We start from the raw sequence: 14608 nt of genomic DNA, 5'->3' as shown, positions 1-14608 counted from the left end.
GATAGAGTCACAGGTCAAGGGTCTGGAGCATCTCAGGGGATCATCAGTTACTATTTAAAAAAATTCTGTGTCTTCCCTGTGGACGTGAACATTGAGTGGGCAGGAGCTGTGTGCCAGGTTTGGGATATGAGGTGGGCATGGGGGCGGGGAAAGGAAGGCTGGGCAGAAGCCCCCAGTCGTCCTCAAATTCAGAGGCCAGAGAGCCTGACATTCCGCCCTATGAGGTTCAGTCTTTTGGCCGCCTTTTGATGGAAAGGTCTTTGAAAATGCCAGCCTCACGAGGGGGCAATAAAGCTGTTACTGATTTAGCAAATGAGGGCATTTGGGGAGCCCAGGAAGGCTGTCTGGAGCCCCCGACCCCCGTCCCGGGGGTAGCTTCCTGTTCTTGCCCTCAGGTCTGCAGAAGGACCGTGGCTGACAGGCAGGGCAAGACGTGCCGTCAGTGTATGTGCAGGACCCACATCATCATTCTCATTCTGCCTAAAGATTTCAACTACATGGATTTGGTTCATTAACAGTTCACATAAAGGATGTGCTCAAATTAAACTTTAGTAAAATTGTAAGTGCGCTTGGAGGTTTTAAAGTCCAATGTAATATTTATGATACTCAGTTTAAAAGGCCCCAGAAAGAATAGGGTAGGTGACAGGACTGTGTCAGAACACTGGGGTGACAGATCCATTCTGTGACTCCGGAGCTCGGTGACTTCCCGGTGTTTCTTCCGTGAATGTCAGTTTTGTCTCCGTATAATCACTACTCTGCCTCCACGAACAGGTCACCTCGGAAGTCAGGAGGATTTATGGTTTGTTACATGCTGCTGGATACGGCGGAGTGAACGGATGAAGGGGTGAGGGAGCCCTTGAACCCACGGGTGGCCACACAACGGTCCTGGAAATTTCTGAAGCTTTTTGTGTGATTTATTTTATACAGTCCCAACGTTTACCAAGCATGCTGCTCCCTAAGTCTTAATTATTGAAATACAGATAGTCAGCTGACAGACCTTGCTTCGATTTACGATTTTTTGACTTGGTGGTGGTGCAACAGTGACTTACTTGCATTCAGTAGAAACAGTACTTGGCGTTGTGACTTTGGGTGTCTCCCCAGGCTGGGGATCCTCTCTCGGGATGCTGGGCAGAACAGTGAGTGCGGCTTCTAGTTGGCCACGTGATCACAATGATTGACAAGTGATACACGCCCACCGATAACCACTCTAATAGTTTTCGCTTTCAGTACACTGTTCAATACATTACACAAGTTACTCAACACGTTATTACAAAATCGGTTTTGTGTGAGATGATTTTGCCCTTTGCCCACCTGTAGTGTTCTGAGCACGTTTCAAGTGGGCTAAGCTAAGCTATGATGCAGTAGGTTAGGTGTATTAAATGCATTTTGACTTAGGATATTTTCAGCTTACAATGGGTTTACCAGGATACAACCATATTGTATATCGAGGCAGATCTGTGTGTCACATCTTCTGGTGTGGCCCCATGCTTCTCAGGCGCCTTTGAAGTCTGTGGATGGGTTTATCGTCACCTGTCCCTTGCTGAAGGTCACCGCGCATGTGATCTCTGTTTCCCAGGGTCTTGCTTCCCAAGGACTGAGACCAGTGGCTGCAGGGGAGGCCTCGGAGTGAGGGAGGGCATGGTTATCTATGGTATGTCAGAGTGACAGGCAATTTGGGCATTTTTCTTATTTTCAAAAGCTTCATTTCTGTTGGCTTTTCATATGCTTATTGCCTCAGACGTCTGCATGTGGGACTCCGAACGGCTGCCAATCATGTCATTTCTCCTGACGGGTTGGGGTGCAGGCGAGCGGTGGCTTCCTCAGCCATTTGTAACAATACAATGTTCAGAAGCAACAGAATGGAAAAATCTGAATTTCCATAGTTATTTCCGGAACTAAACTGATTAGAATCATTTCTTAGGTAGGTCAGCATCTTCCCTCTAACAATTTTTAGAAGAAAAAGCAAAGAGCGAGTCACTGTGGCGATGGCATTAAATCTGCTTGGGTGACTCAGAATGTAGGTTGGCACGGCAACATGTCATGGGGCGAGGCGCAAACATGTCGAGTCGGTGGCCGCAGCCCTTCTGAAAGGGCCCCGGGCTTTGCTGAACGAGGCTGGATTTGCTTCCTTTTAGCCTTTCACATGGAAGTGCTTGAAGCGACTCTTTTCATCCCTTCCGCAGAGCTGCGATCAATAGGAAGAGCGCATTAAAGGTTTCCCCACCATTGCGGTCTTCAGGGCCGTTGTGAGAAGCGGGGATTGTGTTTTATGCAGGGCTGTAATGAGAATTTAAATTTCGTGCCGAGTGTGAAGTGTAAATGAGAAATCATCCGTTGCCCAGCTGTGCACCCGATGAATGTCTTTCTCTGCGATTTATTCCGCACTTGCTCCCATTAATTTATTCATCCATCCATGCATTTGTTCGTTCCATCACAGGTCGGACAGGCTGTATTGAGCGCCCACTGTGTGCCAGGCACTGTGCTTGTGCTTGTCTTTAAAATATCAGCGATGGCTGGAGTTTTGTTTTTCCTTTTGATAAGCTCCCAGCCTGGAAGGGGGCGTGGACAAGGAGACGCAGAGAAATCGTTACAGGGCAGCATGGCGGGGAGGATCCTGGTGGCCCTTTCTGAGGGAGAGATCCTTCAGGGAGGAATCAGGAAAAGCTTACAGAGAAGGGTCTTCCCATGGCGGCCTGAGGACAGCCAGGACTCCAGCGGGCAGGCCTGGGGCACGGGGCGGGTGGCGGCAGGCCTCGGGGCAGTCTCTGGGATGCTATCACCATTAAAAGTCAGTGTTTCAAGGAAAAGTGAAAGTATCTAAGAGGTGTCCAGACATTAATGAATACTGATGTCATCCATCATTGCATGATGGGAGCATATTTCTAGGTGGAAACCAGAGGTCCTAATGACCACCCCACCCTGACAGGAAATGGAGCTTCGGCACAAGGGAGCCGGGGGCAGACAGAAAGGCCACGGGGCCAGCACTCGGCTCTCCCTGGCTGCAGAATGTGCTTCTGGACCTGCGTTTCCGAAGGAAGGGGTGAGCCCCCCATGAGCCTGACCTCCTCTCCGTGGCCAGCCGGGTGGCACCTGCTGCAGGCTGACCATGCTGCTGGGTTTCTGCAGCGGCTCCTGGAGGAGGAAGAGGCCATGCTTCAGAGGCCCCCCCAGCCAGCGCAGACCCTGTGTTCCAGTGCGTTCTCCTCCCTCCACACGTAGGGGCTTGCGTTAAGGAGCTCTTGACCACCTGCTTACATGCAAAACACAATCCCGGCACCAGCCAGGCAGCAGAAGGAGCAGAGAGCCTCCATCCTCTCCCACCCCCACGCCCACACCCCTTCCTGCCACCCTCCCCGTCTGTGCTCTTGACCACCAGAAGCTTGACCCAGCCCCTCAAGCTGTTGCCCTCGGGCACTGGAGTTCCCGCTGTAAAGAGGCCTGGAGCTGCCTGGGAAGTCCCATGGCCAAGGCCAGGGAGTGTGGGAGCCGAGGGCCCCGCTCCGTGGCCTCTGGCTGGACGGGCCCCGGGTGTGTCATCTCCCGGGTGTGTCACCTCCCAACTGTGTCACCTCCCAAGTGTGTGCCGGCTCCACCCTTGGTCAGCCCTCCCGGGCGCTGATGTCCAGGCCGCCTTAGAATGGCTTGGCAGCACTGTCAGTGCCTCTGCCGAGGTCCCCACCCTCCGTTCTCTCTGCTAAGCGACTGGCGTGGGCTCTTGGGTGGGCCTGGGGGAGGCAAGGACTCCTTTCCGGACCCTGACAAAGTCTCCCGCGGGGGTCAGGGTGGGCGGGCCTCCGTGGTTCCCAGCCGTCACTCCCGCTTCTGGGCACCTATTTTTCTCATGAGTAAATTCCAGTGCTCGTCACTAGCATGGACAAAACCCCACATCATTTCTATTGCTGCTCATGCAGAACCCTGAGACCCCAAGGATCCCCTCTTGAGCCCACAGGAGTTAACATCCTACTGGCTGGTGACCAGAGGCAATGGCACCTGCAGATGTCACCCGGCCCTCACGGCAGCCGTCTAACAGGATCCTGGACAGGGAAGCCCTGCAGCCTAAGGAAGGGGGTGACTCCTGGGTGCGGAATTCACCTGGTCAGGCACGAGTGTCCAGTGAGTGATTAGGTGTGGCCGCTGGTGGCTCACCCCGAGGCTGACTTACCAGGTCGTCCTTCCTGCCTGCTCTGGCTCGGCTTCCTGTGCCTTGTCGGCCCTGCTTTATGCCCGAGCCTAAAAGCCCAGGGCTCATTGTCCGCATATTCTAGGTTCTTCTGGTTACAGATGTTAGACTGCGGGGTTCAGGCCAGCACTGTTTGATGGGGGAGAGACAGACATACAGAGGGGAAGTGTCTTAGCTGAGGTCAGACTGTTTTTGGGGTAACGGGTTTCAGCTGAGCTAAGCTCTGAGGAGGTCTGGCTGGTTCCAACGACACAGATGTTAATTAGCACCAAGGATGGAGGATGAAGGGGATGCCCGCCCAGCTGGGTCCCAGCAGCATCTCTCCAGGGGTGCCTGGCGCACAGTCCAGGGAGTGTTCCTTGAGAAGGAGCTTCCGGGGTCAAACGGGCTTAGGAAGAGCTGCACAGTGTCATGAGGGCTTCACGTGCATCCTGGGCATGTCTGAGGCTTCAGAAGTCCTGGAGTAAAGAAAAAGTAAAGTCCTTGTGGTTTTGTGGGCTGTGGAGCCCATCCTTATAGAGCACGTGTTTCTGGCCCGGAAAGCTGGTCTAGCCTCGGTGCTAATATTGAACGTGGCAGGGTTTCCAGGCCCGGCAATGAGGAGATTCCCTGGGAAGCCTTTGAAACAAAAGCATTCCTGGGGTCCATTCCTGAAGGCTGGGGTTGAGGAGCTTCAGGGTGGACCCCACAATCCACGCTTTCTAACACTTACCAGGTGGTTCTTATTATCATTCAGGTTAGAACGTGGGCTCACAGGACCATGGAAGCATCTTAGGGGCCACAGAGCCACACAGTTGGGGGTTTTCTTTGTTTTGATTTAAATCTGAACATTCCAGAGGCAAACAGCGGACAGAGGTCGGTGGGGGACAAATCCGTCCCAGACCCACTCTGTGGGCGAGCGTCATTTTGGGGGAGAACCTTGACAGAGTAAGCATGCCTTTTGGGGGTTGGAAAGGACGGCGGGCGAGGAAGGGACTTTCTCTAAGTGGCGGCACTGCTGTCTGGGTGGGAAGGCAGGCCCCCCACCAGGCCCTTACCTGGGCTCCTGATAAGCAGCTCTCCTTTGGGGAGCAGCAGGAGGAAACAGTTTCCTCCATGAGCCTCCATTCATCCGTGGCTTGTACAATATCCAGGTAAATGCTCACACTGCGTCTCCACCTACCCTGGGAAATGTGTTCGACCTAACGTGGAAAAATCAAGTCATGGGAGATGACTGAGAAGTGTGTAGGCCCATTTAAAACCCCTTTAGGAAGAGCCCAAGGCCAGCAATTAGAATTGACCCATAAAGTCCCTCTTAGCAGGTGGCAAGGCAGTTAGGCCTGTGAACGCCCCCGGTAGGTGAGCTTGAGCAGAGGGAAGGTGTGGGGTGAGCGGGATGGCCCCCAAATCAGATCTCGCCTAATGAAACCATCCTACAGCACAGAAGGACCTGCACAAAATGGGGCTCTCTGAGTCTTGTGGAACCACCCCAGTGAGTGGTGATTACAGTAGAACTGGAAGGGCCTGGGGGAGAGGGTTCACTAGCAAGCAGCTTGGACAGGGGTCACCCCTTCCCCCACCCCACCCAACCGCAGAGAGGGGAGTAGGCCAGGGGCTCCCTGTGCCTCTTAGGAACCCATGCGGTTAAACTTGGCTGCACAGAGGAATCTGCAAGTCTTGCTAGCTCCCCGAGTATTTCCTCGTAGAGAAAACTCAGTGGTTTACTAATAATACTTTGCATATATGCACTATTTTAACCTCCCCAGCCACAATATCATGGTGCCTCAGGGGTTTCAAATGCAGACAACCAAGAAAAGGACGTGGGTGGTGCCTGGACTCGGAAGTTGTAGGTGAGACAAACAACGTGCAGAAAGACCGTTATGAACTTGGACTTGGGTTTTAGTGGATCTGGGCTTTACTCCCTTTCTCTCTGTGACTTTGGAAAAGTGACAAAATGTCTCAGAGCTTGTTTTCCATGTCTATTATAGGGGGATATGGGTGGTATTTACTTCATGGGCTTGTTTTGAGGAGTAAACCAGAGAAGGTGTTCAGACTATACAGTGTATATAATGTCTGCTGAATGTATGTACTCAAGATAGGGTAGGTAAGAGTCTGTAGAAATTATTTGTGTCTCTGGGCTCCTATAGAGCTTTGACCTGCACCCTTCACCTCCTGTCTCTCTAACTAGACATGAGCGCCCTGAAACAGGAGTCAGATTGTCCCAGCACAGTCAGTGTCCAGCACCCAGCCTGGCTCTGTGCCTGTGGCTCAGTGCATAGCTGTTGAATAAATAAATGAACAAGACTCAGAGCTCTGAACTCTAAGCCTCAAGCTCTTTGCACATTATGTTGCCTTTAGAGGGATTTTAGTGATGTAACAGACACAGAGCAGCAGGAACACGATTGGGTTAAATGGTTAACAACGGTCTCACACGTGATGACCTATGGAGATTCTCAGATATGAGGACAGGTAGAGTGCTGGAGTCCACAGATGCTCATCTTAGCAGGAGGCGCCTTTGGACTCCATCTTCCCACAATACCAAATGGTTTCCTGCTCGGAGATCTAAATCGTAAGATGCTAAACAGTAGATGGATTTTGTTTTCTCTTTATGGAAGTGAAAGAAATAGCTCCATGTGTTTTGACTTATAAGCTAGTATCAGGCCCACACAATTAAAAGAAAAAAGCGACTGCATTCTTGGTGTGCAAAAGCGGGAGCTTCTGGCATGTTGCTCGAGCTGTGGGCACCTTGGCTGCTGCGTCAGTGAATGCGGGGGCGGCCCCCTGGCAATGGTGCACCAGCATCATCTCATTTAACCCCGATCTGGGCTTTGGAGGGAGGTGTGACTATCACTTGTGCTTCCTGCATGAAGGAAGTAGTGCAGGCTGTGTAAGGGCACACAGTCTGAATCCGAACCTAAGACTGGCTGGTCCTGAGGCCACGCCCCGAGGCTGCTCTGAGAAAAAGGAATTGGTCCAGGCAGACTACATGAGGGACCCAGTAGGCTTTCTGGAACCACCAGCCCTGCTGCCCAGAGCCAGCCCCAGCACTGCCGGAAACCCAAACCCAATTTACAGGAGAGTTTTATTTTTTCTTCCCTCTTTTCTGAGCGACAGATTTGAGCAAAGATTCTTGAGTCTTTGATTTCAAGAGCAGATACACCTGATGAAGTATGGGTTTATTTTACAGAAGTTGCCCAAGTCAGAAGTTATCCAAAGGCCAAATGAGATTGCAGGCCAGAAGGGTTATCTGAAAATAGAAAGTCAGGCCTTTGGGGTTCTGCTCAAAAGGAAAGAAAGATGAAGAGGGAGGTTTGACACTGAGCAAAGCACACTGACTTTTACTTCAAGGTTCCTGTTCCCCTCTCTTCTTTCCGATAGCTAGATTCGGTCTTCTAAGGCTGCTTTGAGGTTGTTAAACTCACAGTTTCATTCTGTTTCCTGACAGTGCATAAAAATAACATTGATCACCATACGGACAGAAAGCTTATTCTTAGGAGGTGGATCTTTGCTGTAAAGATACCATAGCCTAGCAATGCAGAAACTGCAAACCACACGGCTTGCTTTTGGTGTAAAATCCCCAAATCTCTGAAACTGGGTATTTTCTGTAGGGGAGGTCAATTGGAGGCTGCACTACTTTGTGAAGCTCTTTTACTGAGAGGGGGCCAAGCTTTCTGTAGCATCTTTAATCATAAAGTGGGCTTTGCTTTAGCAGATGGTCATTTCTGTACTGAGCTATTTACTCTCCTCCAGGGCTGACTTTTGGTTACTTGATCTGGAAAATGCCCACTGTGGATAAAGTGAAGGTTCCTGTGGCCAGGATTCTCACTGGCCCTGGTTGGCTGGCTCACTACACACGTGTGGGCAATAAGTCCTTATTGCCTCTATATAAAGAGCTCCGCCCAGTGCTCTGGGCGACATGGTGGCACAGCTGCAAGGCTGCAGGAGAGCAGAGCAGAGGACAGAGCCTGAGATGGCTGTGCAGGCAGAGGGGCCCAGAGGCAGAGACCGGCTTGCTGCCTGCAGACTCACTCTGACTGGACGGGATTCTAGTGACTGACCTGCCACTGTGGAAATAAAGTTGGGTATAACCCTTTCACCCCAAGAATGTTCTACTGTCCTTTATTCAGTCACATTGAATCCATAGTGAACCTGCCTGGGGCTGAAACCCATTGGCAAGACACCCATAAACTTGAATGTTCAGCAAACAGTGTTTTGTGTATTTCTCTGTGGTTGGTTTCCCATTCAGTCATGTCCCAAGAGCAGGGCCCCTTGGGACGGAAGCTTCTGCGCCTCTGCAGCTCTGGGCGCTAGTACGGTGTCTGGTGACACAGCAGGCCTCCCAGAGGCTCACTGACTTGATAAGACTTGAGTGAATGTGGGGGAATGACTGCTCTTCCTGGCAACGCTTCTCTCAACGAGGAAACATGCAGACAGAGAGGACCTATTTGGATTTTAATTCAGCTCCAAGAAATTGGCCAGGACTGAGAAGATAGTGCTCGCTGGGGTCAGGCCTGGGCTCGGCCGCATGAAATGCGCCCCATCCACCTTGGGTCGTGTCTCTCCCTGTGTCACTGCCTTCAGGCTGGGCCACGTGTAGCCTGGGACCCATCGCTCTGGGTCCTTCCAGCTCGGATCAGCGAAGGGATGTTGGATCTGTGACGCCTGTGCCCTCAGGATCTCAGTGAGCCAGGCCCACCCGGGATCTCCCTGATGGACCACTCGGCTTGCAGCCTGGCTCCGGAAGCGGGGGCGGCCTGCCCTCCCAGGGCCAGCATCCTCTGGCTGCCGGCTTTGCTACTTTCTCACTCTAGTACATTCTGCTTCAGAGACAGCCCTGGGGCCCAGCCGTCAGACACATCCAGGTCCAGACTCTTGCTCTGGACAAGTGACTCAGCCTCTCTGAGCCTTGACTGTGGAGAGTCAAGGCTCCAGCTAAGTGCCCATCTCAGAGTGTATGCTGAAAGCTGAGGCAGGTGTGGGATGGCCCTGCCACTGGGCATGGCACCCTTGTCCCCTCTCTCCCCCTTGCCTGCAAGCCTTCCTTCCCAGTCTTGCCCCAGTGTTTGACATTCTAGTGAAGGGACAGCTGGTAGGATGTGTGAGCAAGCCCGTGATGGGCGGGCTTGGACGAGGTTGGGCATGGCCTGTGCCAGCCTCGGGACCTGCCCAGAGGAGGGGCTCAGAGAAGGGCTATCAAATCAATGGATCAGCTCCGTTTCAACGTCGGCCAACTTGGCGTATTTAACTTTATCCGGATGCAGCTGGTCACACTCAGCCCTCTTTGCCCTTTCTGTGAAACAGTCTTTCCAAGTCATCACTGTTTCTACGGAGATTTGCTAGAGGTCGTTGGATTTTCCATTTCAAATGTGAAGCTCCTCTCCATTTTAATTAGCCCTCTAGGTTAGTTTCTAAAACCCCACCCTGAGGCTACATGCATAATATTTGAGGAATTCGCATATTTTTAAAATTTGGTAGCAGTAGGGAAAATAAAAAAACAAATTCTCAGCCCCACCTATGATGACACAACTCATATCACCCTCTGTCTCAGCCAGGACCTGAGTAAGTGTGGTCAAGCAGCACTCCCTGTGGTCAGTTAGCTCAGTTTGTGGAATACCAGCCAGGCAGAGGGAGGAGGCTCCAGCTTGCCATGTAGTCCCTGAGGGCTTCCTGGAGGAAGTGGAATTCCTTGGGCCCATAATCAGAATCTACCCCACTTGCTCCACTAGGGCAGCTGTCCACACTGTCTGTCCCTGAGCCCAGCCCTCCTCATGCTTTATGGCTTGGTCCTCAGTCTCAGGTGCAGCAGAGAAGGGCCAGCTAAGATTAGGAACGATGTCCACCTGTGAGCACCCTGACATGTAAGCGAGTGGGTCTGGGTTTTGTTTCATTTGACATGTTCTCCACCTTGATATTTTAAAAATATCTAACAGTTGGTGGGAGGAGGGCAGCAGAACCATTAAGCAGGAGGCTGTCCTCTTCATCTTGGCATCCTCAGGTCCTCACGTGTGCCCACGACACGGGAGGAGCTGAGCTGGATTGAGGAATGAATGAATGAGACCCGTGCCCTTTGAGGGAACAAAGAGACTTCACTCACTCGGGCCCCGCTGACTGATTTATGCACTTTCGGGGACTTCTCATAAATTTGGCCAAGACTTACCACATCTATCCTCAGGGCAGGCCGGGTTTTTGAAAGCAACTATCTGCGGGTTCCTTAATGAAAACCAAACAACATAAATCATGCCAAGGCTCACCAGCGAGAGCCCCAGGGAAGCAGGCTCCTCTCTAATGACCTGCAGTGTTTCTGCGGGGAGCAGCCTGGGTTTGTGCTGGGGGCTGAGCTGGAGCGGTCTGTAAATAGTATCCATCATCGCAACCAAACCCGAGCTGTCAGTGTGCCTCCCCACGTCCTGGGACCCTGCGTGATGGGACGTAGCTCCAGATGTTTGATGGGAAAGCTTCCAGACCAACCTCAGGCTGGTCCCCCCATGGCCACCTCCATCCCAGCAACTGGTATGTGACTTTCAGAAGAAGAGGGAAACATGAATTATTATTCTGAATGGTTTCCTTTTCCTACTGAGAACAAAACTCACAAGCCAGAGTTACTGACTTTTGTCCAGCTCTGTAGCCCATGAAAGACTTCAGCTATGCTACCAAAAACTCTATCTAGAATGACTCCATTATCATTAAACCCAGCTTTCCATGCTACAGCTAAAGTTGATTTTTACCAGCAGGAGCCAAAGGCGAGTTTTGGATGTTGCCTTAGTAAGAGAAACCTCATGAACTGTTTGGCTAGAGAAACATGTTGCTGTTCTGGTCACCTGTGCACTGGTGGGCCAGCTCCTTCGCCTCTGAAAACATCACCTGGGGAGACTCATCTTTCTGAGACAACATCCGCACCTCAAGATGTAAGGCTAACTTCATAGATTTTGAAAAAAAAGTTGTTTTTCCAAATTCCCAAATGATGTCATAACCACATTAGAATAAAATCTCTTACTTATGAAACACCAGCATTTAATCAGGGCTCTCTGAATGAATTTTTTAAAAAAATTATGTTTGACTAAATGGAAAACAGGTCCCCAAGCTACAGCGCTAAGGGATTGTGTACAGACGGGATGGGTAGCTGTCCACAGAGGGGACTGTGCCCCGGGGCCCAGCTGCCTGGCGTGGCTCTGAGAGGCCCTGGCAGGCCACAGCTGCCCTGAACAGAAGGCTAGCACGTATTTCAGACGTACTTCATCAGTCCAGGAGAAGCACTGGGCCAGGTAAGTTCTCATTAATGCTGTGAGTTTTATCATCAAAAACACATGGCAGGCCTCTGGGCTCCTCACACGTTGAGATTGATGGTGACCAGTTGTCAGCATCTGGGGAACAGAGCACCCCACGCTCAGGCCCTGTGGCCCCGCTGCCGCTCTCTTAAAGGGACTGCTTGTCAGCTAATAGGCGTCACTGTGCAAATCTTTCCATTACCGCAAGATTGTAGATTTCTGAATATATATTTATCTTCCATACTTAAAATACATTTGTATGGCTATTTACAAGACCATTCTAAATCATTCCTTTTTTTTTCTTCTTTCCTCTTGCATCTAAACATATACAATAGCGGAAATTTCACAGAACTTTGAGAAGTGGGATGAATTTATGGTATTTTGACTTTACCCTGGGTATGTGGTCCTCAAGAGGTGACATTATGTTGTGGAAGAGGACCAAAGTGGATGTTCTGAGATCTGGGTCGGGCCTCTCCCCACCTGGAGACTGCCTCCCACCTGGTTTTTCTGTGATGTGCATGGAAGCGTGGCTCCTCCGTCTAAAGATCTCAAGGATTTATGGAGGGGTGAGCATGGGCATGGAGGGAACCTGCCAAATTTCCAAAAATGCATTTTGTTGTCAAGAAAACCAGTGAGATATTTAGCAGATGATACAAGGGTGATTAAATATTTTTCTCCACACACTGCAATTCCTTTAGGGCCTCTTTTATGGAATAACTGTACCTTAATAAGGCCCAGGGGAGGGCAGATGGCTTGTTACGGAGCTTAATTAATCAACAGGCATCTTATCCCCCCTAAGGGCTTTCTTTAAAATGTTGGAAGAAGGATCCAATGATGTGATAAAGCACCATGAAAAAGACCATGCTCGCAACTTTCCTAGGACACATCTTGTCAGCGCATCTGGGAAGCTTTTAAAAATTTCAGTAAGCTGCTTCCACATAATAGGAGCACAAGGTACTCGGAGGGCGCACAGTCTGGTTGATTGAGAAAAGAAGAAGGATGTCAAAGAATGACCCTACTTCCAGGGGTCACGCCTCAACACAGCTCTCTCCCCTAAAAATGCCCAGGCCATTACCCACCAGCTTCTAGGCAACTAAACTAAAGGGGGGAATCTGATGATTCCAGACCATTCCTTTATGTGGATGAGCCCCTAACTTGGCCTCTGACCTCATGTTCCCAGCCGTCTGAGTGTGGCCTTTGGCTCAGACTGGCCCGGCCTCCCTTACCACCTCTACTGCATGCCAGATCCAGTATGGTGGCTGGGAAAAACCTGTGGTTATTTAAGCCTAAGTTAATGAAACTAAAACAAATTCAGTCGGTCGGTTGCACCAGCCTCACTTGAAGTGTCCAGCAGTTGAGGGTGGCTGGTGGCTCTCCCACGGGACAGTGCAGAGTTAGAGAAAGTCCTAATGGGCGGTGCTGCTCCACAGTATCCACCCTGCAAGTCCCCAGCCTGCATCCTGTCCTCCACCAGACTAGCTGCTGCTGGAGGAAAATCACGAGGCTGTGTATAATGGGGCCAATCATGCGGACGGCGGGTCCCCCAGGTGCTTGGCAATATGTCCTTCAGATTCCTCCCTCTCCCTTCCTGCTGATGTCCCTGGCTCTGCTGTGGCCCCTCCAGCCCCGACTGTAGCCCTCACCCCTAACTCATAACTCACGGCAGACCACCCTGCCCCTGCCCGTCACACCCTGGAGAAAGCAGGGGACGAAGGAACGGCATGCGCTTAATGTTCCACCCAGCCCCGTGCTGCACACACCACCGTCCACCTTCCTTCTTCCCAGGAAGCCTAAGGATATCCTCCTGCTCCCGACCCCCCAGCCCCATCAGGACTCCATCGCTGTCCCCTGAATGCGCCAGCTCGCCTGTTCATGTCCCTGTGTTAGATTCCTAGGGCTGCCGTAGCAAAGCACCGCAAATGGGTACTTGAAAACAACAGACATTTATTGTTTCAAATTTCCAGAGGCTAGAAGACTCCACCCAAGGTGCCCACAGGGCCATGGTGTCCCTAGAGGCTGTAGGGGACGATCTGTCCCAGGCTTTCTGTCAGCTTCCCTGTTGGGTGGCAGTCCTTGGTGTCCCTGGGCTTGTAGATGCACCCCTCTCATCCTCTGTCTGGACACCGGGTCCCGCCCGTGTGTCGGCCCTCCCCCAGCTCTCTTTTTAACAAGGACACAAACCCTGCTGGATTAGGTCTGCCTGTTAGGGCCCAGTATGGCCTCATCTTGGCAGCCAGTCACACCTGCCAAGACCCTATTTCTAAATAAGCCCACCTTTGGAGGCCCTGCAGGTTAGGGCCTCACCTTAGCCTTTTGGGAGGACACAGCTCACCCATGTCACATCTCCCAAATCCATGATTCCTCCTGTTCTGCACCCCAGGACATCACCCCCCCCACCCCCCACCCCCAGGCCTGGCCCCTCTGCTGTGCATTCTGGTCCTTGGTTGGGATTGTCCACAGGAGCTTCCAGGAGGAGATGAGACATGAAAGGACAGAGACACTGAGTCTTTCTTCCCGTGCCTCCCTGCGGCACGCTGGGGCTTCGGCAGCACTTCGCCCTTGGGGCCACTGCCAAGGGTGCCCTGGCTTCCCTGGAGCCCATGTCGCCCAACAGGGCACCCTCGCTTCCTTCTCTCCTCCGCTGGGTCCGAGTGTTTAATGACCTTGTCCCCGGGTGTCTCCGCATCCTTTTAGTTTCCTCAATGCCACCTTCGGTTCTGTTGGTAAATTCTCTCTGTGAATCCTCTCCGCGTTCCCCACCGAGTGTGCCCGTGTCTTCTACTGGCTGTTGCAGGGTACGTTCTGGTCCAGCCAGGCCCTAGTCCCCCTTCCGCGGAAGCACTCCTGTAATTCTCACACGATATACATCTGCTTTACTGAAAACAAGAGCAAATAAAATGTTTAAATCTGCCCCGCTTGGTGCCCCGCTCCCTGCCGCCTTGTCATTTCTGTCCTTCACCGCAAGCCTCTAGGAGGGCCGTTTGCTCTCGCCATGTCTGTGGTCTGCCCTCCCGTTGGCCTGGCTGTCCATACGTGCGCTGGAAACAGCCCCTGCTTTTCGCTCGTGAGTGGCTGCACGAATTCTCCTCCCTGGTGATCTCTGCTCGGTGGGGCGGCCCTGGGGGCTGCCTGCTGCCCCCTGCCGTTCTGCCCATCTCTGTTGCCTGCATTAGCACTTGCTGCC

Source organism: Manis javanica, chromosome 12 (assembly GCF_040802235.1).
Source record: "Manis javanica isolate MJ-LG chromosome 12, MJ_LKY, whole genome shotgun sequence".
NCBI lineage: Eukaryota > Metazoa > Chordata > Mammalia > Pholidota > Manidae > Manis > Manis javanica.
Note: the sequence above shows the minus strand (reverse complement) of the source record.